This window comes from Neopsephotus bourkii, unplaced genomic scaffold (assembly GCF_033783945.1).
Source record: "Neopsephotus bourkii isolate Nb327-2 ecotype Australia unplaced genomic scaffold, CSIRO-AGI_Nbou_v1 NB_860, whole genome shotgun sequence".
In the NCBI taxonomy this organism is placed as follows: Eukaryota; Metazoa; Chordata; class Aves; order Psittaciformes; family Psittacidae; genus Neopsephotus; species Neopsephotus bourkii.
In genome coordinates this window covers 1,371,447-1,383,570 of record NW_026901356.1, presented here as the reverse complement: position 1 = coordinate 1,383,570, position 12,124 = coordinate 1,371,447, and the positions used below count along the sequence as shown (strand labels likewise).

Here is a 12,124-nt window from a genome sequence, read left to right as displayed (position 1 = left end):
TACCTCATGCAGATCAATGAGTTTACTTAATTCAAGCCCTCAAAAAAAAACCACTATGGGTAGCAGAATGCATCCTTGCAAAAATATAACTCTCAGCAGAATGTTTCACACCTTTTTCTTTTGTGTGTGTGTGTTTAAACCCCACAATCCTTTCTTCCCTGTGTTTTCTTTAAAAAGCCTATCTTTATGCATATCACTGCTGAGGAGCTAGGTTGGGATGTGTCAGTTTATGTTGTGTCAGTTGCCTCTGGTTATGCAACGTGCCATGACATGACTAACACAACCCAACATGAGTCACCTGTCGTGACAGCTTTATGCTCCTGAAAGAAAGTGTTTGCCCTCCCTTCAGAACATTTCTTTTTTTCCCCCTTCTTCTCAAAGATGTGGTTTTATCCAAGTTACTGTTTGTTATATGAAGGTTTTACAAGGAAATGGTGAGTGCATGCATTCAGCATCAATCTGTGTGACGAAACACTGAAATGTGTAAAAGCATGGGGTGCTCCCAGTGCTTACAGTGAAGGGAGGTGATTATAGATTGGCTGCTACAGTGCAGCATTCTACCTGAAGAAAATGTTACTAGCAGAACAGAGGTCCCATGTGGTGGGAACCTAAAAGAGAATGGCTTTAATCGGGGCTCATTTGTACCAGGAAACTGCATAACATCACATTGAATGATTAACACTGCATTGTGATTGTGGTGTTAAACCTGTAATGGCATAAATGCTCAATAGATACATATGTAAGCTGTGAACACAATGTAGATATAAATGCATATTTTTGCCCATTTTTCTTTTAGGAGAGACATTGAGATATTCTCAGCCATTGCTTTCTCATTATAAGCAACCATTTGCAGTGTTTGAAGAAAGACCTGAAGATCTGGTATTTCTCAAAGGTAGCTGACTTGCATTTACAAGTTAACTTGTGATGCATTCTTTGTTTCCTTTGGCATGGTTTTGGTTCACTGATTGTTTTTTACTGTGAAATCAGGAAGTGGTTGTCAGGTTTTTCATGACCATTGTATCTTTCCCCCTCAGATAAAGTCAGGCCTCATTTGTATAAATGAATAATTTTTTTTCTTTGAAATACACTATCTTCATATCACAACAAATTGTATTCTTGTTTTCCTTAAGAGGTTGAATGATTAGTTGGTATAATCAAGGAAGGAGTTTGTTGTATTCTTTTTAGGTTATGCAGGAAAAAAAGCAGAGTTTAAATCCACTAGGCTTATTTAGATGCCAAAAGATAACTGCAGAAACTCATGTCCTTCCTATTAATAGCCTGCAAAAACACAAGTAGGTTCCAACATAGACCTACTAAAATAAGTTCACTTATCTTCCAGCAGGTGATGCCTCAGTAGCAACAATGTTATTGACTATAAAGACTGTATTTTTACAGATTTTTATCATGTGCTTATTAATTTTGCCACATCATATCAATCCTATTCTTTTGTAACATCTTTTAGTAGAATACTGTCTGGTATCAGTAACCCATTAGACTTCTTATTTCATTACCCACGAGTGCATCTGAGCAGGAATACAGTACTGCTTTCTAAGAGATTTTGTATCTTTACACCTCCCCCCCCCCCCGCTTTTTTTTTTTTTTTTTTTTACTTTTACATCTTTAGTGGGCATACAAAATTATTTCAGAAGTTTAAAAGACAGACAATGGAGGAATAAGCTTTAAAGCAAATTTGATTATCGTTGTTAAGTTTGTATTGTAGTGGAGTTTAGACCTTGTGAATTTTGTATTATGGTAGCACTGTTTGTTCTCAGTTTTCTTGTGGCTGGATAGTGACCATAAAGAAGGTTATAAGTACAACTAGAAATCTGTCTTGTACATGGTATAATAACAAGTGTGCTGAATTTGCAGAAGAGCTTTCTTGCACATTCGTGTTGAACACAGTAATGCGTTGTACTTACTATGTTAAATAGCCCATGAAAAAGTGAGGCAATACAGCATGACAGCTTTTTAACCATCTGACACAACAGCATCTCTAGATTTACTGTAAATGAAAAGACACAAAGGGAAAAAGCCCAGCCCTGAACTAACGTGTTTATGTACATGCAACAGTTCTCTCTTTATACACATAAGGTGTGTATTCTAGTGCGCTCTTCTCACCTTCTGTTACTAGCTGTGCTTTCTGTCCAGCAGAAGCAGCAGCACAGCACTGCAGTGCTGCACAGCAGTGGACAGTGCACTGAATACAGCTTTCAGCAACTGACTTAATAGCAATAGAGTTTTCAGTTACCATACCACCTGCGATATATTTTAGTGTTGATCAAGTCCAGTCCCTGCCTTTTGCATAATACGGGCAGAATATTGACATAAGCTCATTCATTATTTAGGTGATATGAAGCTCATAAAGCTTAGGTTTTCCATCTGTTTTACATGGCTTTTAGGTCCTATGCTGGCCCTTGAGAGAACATCATTTATGAGTAAATGTATTCACACCCTTTTTTTTTTTTTTCCCCCATTTTGTGTCGCTCTGCCATTCTCAGCTCTAGCTGCAGAAATAAACATACCTACCTAGTCTTTTGTGTACAGCATACAAACTTTTCCAGCTTTACTATTTTTGTATGGTTAATAATGAAACTGTAATTTACAAAAATAGAAGTGTCCCAGTTCCTATTTTTTTCTCTGTAACCACTAAGACCCAAACTCTCAACAGCAGGAGTGAGATTTCACCCTGAAATATAAAAGTCAGCTGCTCATGTAAAATATTTACTTATCCTTTTTGTAGCCTTTTCCCTGACTCCAGCACACACTTGCTTCAAGAGAAGAGCGATGCTGTTACTTCACACTAGTGACTAGCTGTGAAGAGTAGCCAGCTTAGGCGGTGCAATGTGTACTTTGACAAATACGTTCCTAAACCTGCCCTAACAGACCAGTAAAATCTTCACAGGTTTTTTAACAGGTTTTTTAGCTGTTGGCAATATCTTGGCATTTGTTCCATTCCATTCTGGTCGCAGTTAGCTAATTTAATCTCTGTCCAATTTGCTGGTTATAGTTGCTGCATTTTCACTAAGGAGCTTCAGGTTGTGTTCCCCAGCCCCTCAAGATGCTAATGTGTTGTGCCTGACAGTCTTCTGTCCATTAAAGGGGTACAAAAGGCTAAAATTTTTGTTTTAGAAATAGGCTTCACTGTAATTATTTAGCACTTTTATTGCCTTTAGATTTCTGTAACATTTTCTACATTAAGATATACTTAAGAAATGTTTGGAATGGCAGCCAGGTGCCTGTTGAGGTATGCTTCATAACAGTACATTGTACAGGTGCTCTGGGAGTGTATTTTGGTCCATGTGTTACTCTTGATCTGTATAGTCTGAAATTCTTACCTAAAAATCCACTTCTGTTTCCTGTGGAAAAAACAAAATAGTAGCAAGAGGAAGGGTCTGAGCTCTGACTATTCAAAAGCAGCAGCTGTGTTGCTCTTACTGAATGTGCACAGTATGGTAATACCTCATGTTGATAGGATGTTTACTTTGAAGAAATTCTGATGGCAGAACTTGTGAACTTTTGCCCATTTTTTATTCTGCAGCAATTAGTCAGGTAGTGATAGCTGAATGTACTGTGTCCTTAAATCTTTGGGAGGGTTTGAGCCTCAGAATTTTAATCTTGCTGCATGAACCTTTGCCACATGATTAAAAGAAACAGCTTCATTGCTGGCAAGAAGTCTCATCTGCTCTGAGGAATTACTGCAGTAGGGTAACAATCATGGACTATAATGTTTATAATTACTGAAAATTGCATAATGTTAGCAAACAAAATCTTCAAGTGTTGCATTTTATTCTCTGAAATAATCTGAAACAGCAAGTACAAAGAATGAAGGACTGAGACTTTGTTTGTAAAACAGCTTTATTCCAGTACAGATGAGTCTTATGTATTTTGTATTATTTTTAGTAAGACAAACCTACAATTTTTCTGTTTTCATCTTAGCAAATATAAGTGATACTATCTGGTACCTTTGGTTGTACTTAATTTAAATTTAGGTATATTCAACATAACAGAATCAGCTTAACTGATCTGAAGTAATTATAGAGGTCAATATAGTAGGTAGTCCTGTAACATTCCTCTAGAGGATTGGTGAAACTGTCCGATGTTAATACATATGTTATGTGGTGTGTTCTTTCATACACCAGCAATATTTTGTAACTGACTCCTCCATTGCTAACTCTCATGGATGATATTACAACATGGTAAGTATGATCTGGACATTTGCTTAAAAACTCAAGTGCGTTCCTTGCATTTGAATGTGAGTTGAAGTATCTGCCTTTCATAAGCTACCAGCATGGATTTACATCATTTGCCTACAGTCCTCTGAGTTTTCAGGGGATGTGTAGGACTGTGTGGGTACTGTTAATTGTAGAAAAATCTGTGAAATACTTACAGGACCTAAATCAGAAATTGATAAATACTGAGGTCTTTCCTCAGCTTATACATAGGCTTTGGGTTTGCATGGAAAAGCAGTCCACAGTTGCTGGAATCACCCTGAGGTCTGGCCACTACCAGAAAGAGGACACTGGACTAGATGGAACTTTGTCTTTTCCAAAATAATTTTACTTTTTTTTTAAATAAAATAGAACATAAAAAAAAAAAAATAGCCCAGAGCACTGTTAGCATGTTTGAGCAACATTCCTTGAAAGATCAAGCCATAAATTATTTTTTTTTTATGCAAAATGCAGTCAATTTAATATGAAATTGTATTCAAAAGACTGTGAATTGGGGTCTTGTGCTCTGAGACAGACACACTCTGGAGAAGGAGGTTGGATAGAAATCATGTATCTTCACATCTGCCTTTCAAATTGGAAATGGGTTCCCTTTCCATAGAAGCTGGCTGTGAAGGGAGAACACCCATGGGTACACACCCATTGCTGGGAGCAGGAGAGCATTCTGTGGGCTTCACAGAGTAGCCAGAGGCAGGCTCTGATCCTGGGAAAACTTAGCTCTTCACTTTCATCCCTGTACTTTGAGCACAGATAAATGGCACATTCATGCTGCCTTTTATACCTTAGTCAAAAGTTTAAGACAATTGTTCTTGTGCAGCAAAACCAGGTATTTCAAAGTTGTGGCTAGAAATCCTATTAGCTTATCAGGAATCCTATCAGTAGGTTGCATCATGTATTCAAGGCGTCGTGGTCTCTCACACAAGAGATGCCTCTGAGGGCATCATTGAGTTAAAGGGGCTTTAAAGTGCGTAACTTCACCTGGTGAGCAGTCAGGCACTCTAGAATATTTCTGGCATATGTTGTGCCATAGCATGAAGAGAACAGCCAATAGAATGGGTGGAACAAATTGTGACTGCAGTGCAGATTGGGAAGATTGCCTTTTCCCTGGATCTATTTTCTAAAGGTAACCTGGGAACATAATCTTAAGAATCATAGAATGCTTCTGTTACCAATCAGAACGCTTGCACACTTTGACTTCAGAATGCATGGGCAACAAGATAGCTTTTTAGATTAAAAGTGTGAGAGGAGACTATGGACATAAAATTTGTCTGCAGGCATAATGGACCTCTCAGGTTCCCAGGCCTTTTAAATTGGTTCTTGTCTAGAGTCTTTCAGTACATAAACAACAACTTACAATGTTTTCTACAAAGACAAAAAAAAAAAGAAAAAAAAGAAAGAAAAAGGAGCTTTTCTTGATAGCTGGACTGTGATAGCCTAAATCCCAGACCATGTATAGGCTGAATGTATCTTCAGTCTTCTGTGTGAAGTAACTGTACACTTGTGGTCTTCACTTTCAGTGGTATCATTCATATTGTGTGAAGAGGGGAAAAGGGGTTATGAGGCAAAGAGTAAAAATGCTTTAAAAAAATAATCTGGAAATGTTTGCCAAAAATCAGTGGAAGGAGTGAGAAGAGTTGCCATGACAACCTCCAGCATTGTGCCTCTGAAGAATTGCTTTTGATACACTTGAGGTTTCTGCAGTGATTATGGTGTAGTTTCCGCTCTTAGTTTGTGTCTTTGTAGATGCAGCATCACAGAGGGATACTCTTTTGCTATAGAAATCCTTTTGCTTCTACAGCTGTGACAAATACAGGTTTTTAATAAATGTAGACTAAATTCTCCATAACATTACGTGAACATGCAGGATTGCTTCTTTGACAGTAATAGAGCTACTTTCTGCCACTTTCTTTTTATAAAAGTTCCAGAAGGGAATATGACAGTCTTATGTGATGTTAAAGGAGACAATATTTAGGTGGAGAATGTTTGGGTCTGTTGCAAATTTAGAAGTTAATCCCTTCAGTGTGAAAAGTGTAAAGTGGGACAAAAAGGGGGACATCTGAGACTGGCAATGATCAGGAGGTAAAGAGGGTAATGAAACTGATGAGAACAGAGATCAGAAAACAGGTCATACAAGTGTGCACGACAAAGACAGTACTGGATGTTTGATCTTTGCAGACATACGAAGGTGCAGTTGAAGGCATTTGGTGAAGTCTGAGCAAAAATTTCTGATGGAACTTCTCAGACTATATATTTTTATCGGTAGTTTGTATGTTGAATTTATTGAATTCCCTCCCCTCTGCAACTATATATCTTTGAAAGTCAAATATCTTTGACCATGTCAAAACAGAATAAAAAGAAAAAGAAAAAAAAAAAAGCCTTTGTTGCTGAGTTTAAGTAAGATAAACCTTTGTTGGTTCAAAATCTCTTAAATACAACTTTGTGCTTATGTTAAATGAGAGTGCTGTACTTCAATATATTTTTTTCCCTGCTTTTTAATTTTATCAGCAAGTATTAAAACAAATTAAAATCTGGAGTACTCTGAATTTCTTTTTAGAGTCCTAGTTTGGCATATTAACTATAGGAATTATTATTCATACAACCCTGATCAGAAACCTTGCTTTGATTGGAAGTTACCTCTAGGTTGTTACAAGCAGGATTAATCCTGAAGGACAGGTGGCAGCAGTTTACTTATGAACACTAACTGGAACTTTGGCCTGCACTATCTGAAACTCCAGACTGCATTGCAGTTGTATTCTGCTGCTATGGACCATTAGGCTAATAGAGCTGGTGGCTGTCATTATGAAATCATTAGCAGTTAATTTTGCCCCTGATATTTTCCAGTAGCTTTATGCATAGGAATCATTTGAGTGTAGCTGTACTTGGTCTCAGTTATGATTGCCTATTCCTTATTTTATACCAGATCCGTGTTAAAAAATGAACACTAGGGCTGGATGCTTGGGTCAGAAATTGGCAATTTTCTCCAGATGAAGAGCTGAATAGGTATTTTTTATTTGGATTATTTGGCTTATTCACAACTCTTATTTCCGTACAAAGCCAGTTACATATATATCATTCGATTTCCTTTTAGTTAGAGGATTGCATCTCATCTGCAATTCAGTACAGTCATTTTGCTGGCCCCAGATATATGAAAGTGAATGTATATTAGCTGTGTTTTCAGCCTAATTACTCCTGTTGGCTGTCATTAACTGGATTCCTTACTGAGCTTTACATTAAGATGTTCAACACCATATGGTATTTACTTTAGTAAAAGAAGGATCAATATGGGTAATGGACTAACGAATGTGATGGATGAAGTGTAACTCTTCTGTCTTCTCTCTCTCATCATCTCTAGAGACCATAACATTTTTCTTTTTGTTCAAGCAGCTGAATCTTGATGATACAGATTCTACTGTTTTAAACAAATTAAATTATTGATATATATTCATAGAATCATAGAATAGTTAGGATTGGAAAGGACCTTAAGATCATCGAGTTCCAAGCCCCCTACAGGCAGGGACACCTTGATCTAAACCATATTACCCAAGGCCTCGTCCAACCTGGCCTTGAACACTGCCAGGGATGAAGCATTCACAGCCTCCCTGGACAACCTATTCCAGTGCCTCACCACCCTAACAGGAAAGAATTTCCTCCTTATATCCAATCTAAACTTTCCCTGGTTAAGTTTTAACCCATTACCCCTTGTCCTGTCACTACAGTCCCTAATGAAGAGTCCATCCCCAGCATCCCTATATGCCCCCTTCAGATACTGGAAGGCTGCTATGAGGTAGGTCTCCACGCAGCCTTCTCTTCTCCAGGCTGAACAGCCCCAATTTTCTCAGCCTATCTTCATATGGAAGGTGCTCCAGTCCCCTGATCATTCTTGTGGCCCTCCTCTGGACTTGTTCCAACAGTTCCATGTCCTTTTTATGTTGAGGACACGAGAACTGTACACAATACTCCAAGTGAGGTCTCACGAGAGCAGAATAGAGGGGCAGGATCACCTCCTTCGGCCTGCTGGTCACACTCCTTTTGATGCAGCCCAGGATACGGTTTCTGGGCTGTAAGCACACACTGAAGCTGGCTCATGTTCATTTTCTCATCGACCAGCACCCCCAAGTCCTTCTCTGCAGGGCTGCTCTGAATCTCTTCTCTGCCCAGCCTGTAGCTGTGTCTGGGATTGCTCGACCCAGGTGTAGAACCTTGCACTTGATATGGTTAAACTTCATGAGGTTGGCATCCGCCCACCTCACAAGCAAGTCAAGGTCCCTCTGGATGGCATTCCTTCCGTCCAGCGCATCAACCGAATCACACAGCTTGGTATCATCGGCAAACTTGCTGAGGGCGCACTCAATCCCACTGTCCATGTCAGCGATGAAGATGCTGAGCAAGACCGGTCCCAACACCGATCCGTGAGGGACACCACTCATTACTGGTCTCCAGCCGGACATTGAGCCATTGACCACAACTCTTTGTGTGTGGCCACCCAGCTAGTTCTTTATCCACCGAGTGGTCCATTCATCAAATTGATGTCTCTCCAATTTAGAGACAAGAATGTCGTGTGGGACAGTGTCCAATGCTCTACACAAATCCAGGTAGATGACATCAACTGCTTTACCACTGTCCATCAGTTCTGTAGCCCTATCATAGAAGGCCACCAAATCAGTTAAGCAGGATTTCCCCTCAGTGAAGCCATGCTGGCTGTCACCAAGCACCTTGTTGTTTTTCATGTGCCTTAGCATGCCTTCCAGGAGAATCTGCTCGAAGATTTTGCCAGGCACAGAGGTGAGACTGACTGGTCTGTAATTCCCTGAAAAAGGCACAAAATTCTTCTTCCCTTGACAGGATAGAAGCAAACAAGTTGACAGTTTCCTTTCTGTACGTATCAGCCCAATGAGTGCTGTGCTCAAGAAGTCTGTGCTTACTGAGTCCCACTTCCAGTTCATGTTTTTGAAAGTAACATGTTGGTATAAATGCGATCGTATGCCTGAAATTTACTGCCTTTGCTATTTGGAAACTTAAAAATCAAGAATATAATTTTATGGAACAAGGTAGCATTTGTTTTTTTTTAGGTAAGCCTTCATATTTATTTCTTCCTGTTGAAATTGTATCATTTGATGTGCTTTTCCACCATAAAGTCCTAATAAGTTTGCCTGGTTTTATCTGTCTGTTTTGCAGGTGTTTTTAAGAAATGCAGTAGATGTTTCTCAGCTTCTGGGAGGACTGTCAGCTGAACAGATTGTATTTGTTAATTAAGCCCCTAAGAAAGGATACAGGAGATAAATTTACTGTGAGAGACAATAGTGTATTTGTAAAATACTACTGGCTTCTCCTGCAAACTAGCATAATCCTATGCAAATTTAATAGTATATAAATGGTTATTGTTCATATTAATGGCCTGTGCTTATCCTCTCATCATAATAGTAATGTAATACAAATGATGCCTATTAGAACATTAACCATAAGTGACCACAAAAATATAAATCGACTATTGTGTTCTTTAGCCTTAAATGGCAGTATCTGTGAAAATATTAAGGCAGCTTTCATTTAATTAAGTGAAGTAGTCTGCATCGTTTAGGAAACTGCATGTTGCTTTCACAAGCAGTAAGGGTGAAAATATAATTGCAGAATTATGACAATACTGGAAAGATCAATACTATTAAAATTTATAATGGCACAATGTCTGTGCAGCAGACTCTCACAGGAGCTAGGGATGGTAACAGCCAACCTTACCTTTTGCTCAGATAGATGAGCAATGCTTCTTCTCTGTCAGAAACAAGTCGCACCACATATACTTAGACTCCCACTTTTCTTCCCATTCTCTTTAGCCAGATTGTATATGTGATAGTGTTCTTGGAGAGAGGAACAGAGGGAAGAGAACCCAAATATCGTTAGCCACGTCTTCTGATGGAGATTTCAGCTACTTAAGTGAAAGATGCAATGTAAGAAGTTGTACAGAAATAAGTGGAATGGAGAATAATGAAAGCTGTACTAAGGACCTTTTACAATAAACAATCTACTTAAGCAATCATTTTACAGCTGCTGTAGTTTAGGTACAAATACACTTGACGTAAAGACATTCTCAATTAGGTAGAATGCTCCTCTTGAGAGCTTCTACGATTCTATACTATGATTCAACTGTGAATCACTTTTAGTATTTTATATTAAACCCATTGTACTTAAAGATTTCCAGCATGGAATATGAATCCATCAGTGCTGGATAGCAGGTGTTAATGCTTACCAGTACATAGCTTGAACTATGTCACAAGTTTAAGGAGATCAAGTTAGCTGTTAAAAACAAAATGTAAATGGCTTTTGAGGTGTGAAAATGCATAACATTTTTTTCTCAGCCTTTGAGCAGAAAGAGTTTTTTCCTCTTGCACTGACTTGGGGCTAACACATGTACTAATGCCACTCAGGAATCTTTCCTTATGGTGATCGACAAAGTATCAATCAATATTCATTCATAGAGCCATCAAGCCATCACATTTTTCTTTATCCATTTATTCACTTCTTACAGTATTAAAAAAAAAGTATTTTTCTTTGAAAACATGGGAGCAGAAAGCATCATGAATACATTTATGAACACATATTTTGCTATGTGAATATGTATATATATATCACACTGGAGATGTTTATATTTTTCTTTGTCAACTTATGAGTCAAGCAGTCAGGAAAGAAAATACCATGTAATGCATGTTCTTAGCCTTATTATTTTGGGTTTTGCTGTCTCTGTCCTTGGAAATTTTTAGGACCTTAGTGGATCAAGCCCTGAATAACTTGTTCTGATCTCAGACCTCCCTGCTTTTATCAGGAGGTTGTATTCTTGAGGTCCCCTCCAAAGTTGTCCTGTGTTTCAATGCTTATGCCAATAATAAACTATGCAGAGAAACTTGTTATGACTGTTTTAATCAAAACAGTTGAAATGGTCTCTGAATGTATATGAACTAATTGGGTGTTCAATGAGCAAAAACATACTCGTGAGCTACAGAATATATAAAATAGATGCAGGGAATCTCAGTTGGGAGAATAATTCACACATTCAATCTCTTATTTTTAGCCTAAACAATGCAGCTTATATATACTACTTTCCACATATTTTCCCACCATTATGATACTGTTCAGCTTCCTTTTAGTCTAATCCACTGCTTAACAGCAGCAGAGAATAATTTGGGAGCTGAAAGAAAGAGTTCGCATCATACGCTATTGGTGCCAGGAATCTGCTTGCCATGAGATGCAGAAAAAACCCCAGTAGTTTTCTGAAGGAAGATAATAGGAAAATAACCCGTAGTTCCACTGAGGTTTTTGACTGTTTAAAATATTCAGTGACTTAGGACATACCTTTGTGTTCTTGGTATTCAGCAAAGCCGTATGAATAAGAAGGGTGTTAATGGACCACATTTTAGGAATAAAAACCATGATCAGAAGTTATTAGGTTGGGTGTAAATAATGAAATAAGACTAGCATGCTCTCTTGGTGAACACAATCTTGTTTATCTTACGGTTCTTCTTGAAATAGTCCTATACTCTGATTCTTCTGAATTGGTACGTTATGTGATGTTTTAAGGACTTAATATGCATACTCTATAAACTGGATTGACCTTCTTGCATTGAATTCCTTAGGCTAAAAAGTACAGACTTTATAAGCTATGTCTCCTACTCTTTCCATCCCCATGATAATGTTCGGAGTTTCAGTTTACTCCAACCCACTACTTGAGACACAGAACACTTGCTATTATATAAGACACTTCAATTTGATGTGATTTTTCTGTTACATTTTATCATATTCACTTTCTCTGCTTTCCGATGATCTTTTGTTGAAAGTAGCGGGAGAACAAGCTAGGAGAGTGATGAGGTCACTATGTGCTCTTACAGTTGCATTAGCAGCAGGCGATGCAGAGC

At 38.3% G+C, this 12,124-nt stretch overlaps 1 long non-coding RNA gene across 1 annotated transcript; it reads left to right on the top strand.

Moving 5' to 3' along the window:
• The first annotated feature begins 793 nt into the window (after positions 1-793).
• Positions 794-2,911, top strand: LOC133214005 (uncharacterized). Its single transcript, XR_009725956.1, has 2 exons — positions 794-892; positions 2,759-2,911. It is a non-coding gene; the product is annotated as an uncharacterized LOC133214005 (long non-coding RNA).
• The last annotated feature ends 9,213 nt before the right edge of the window (positions 2,912-12,124 follow it).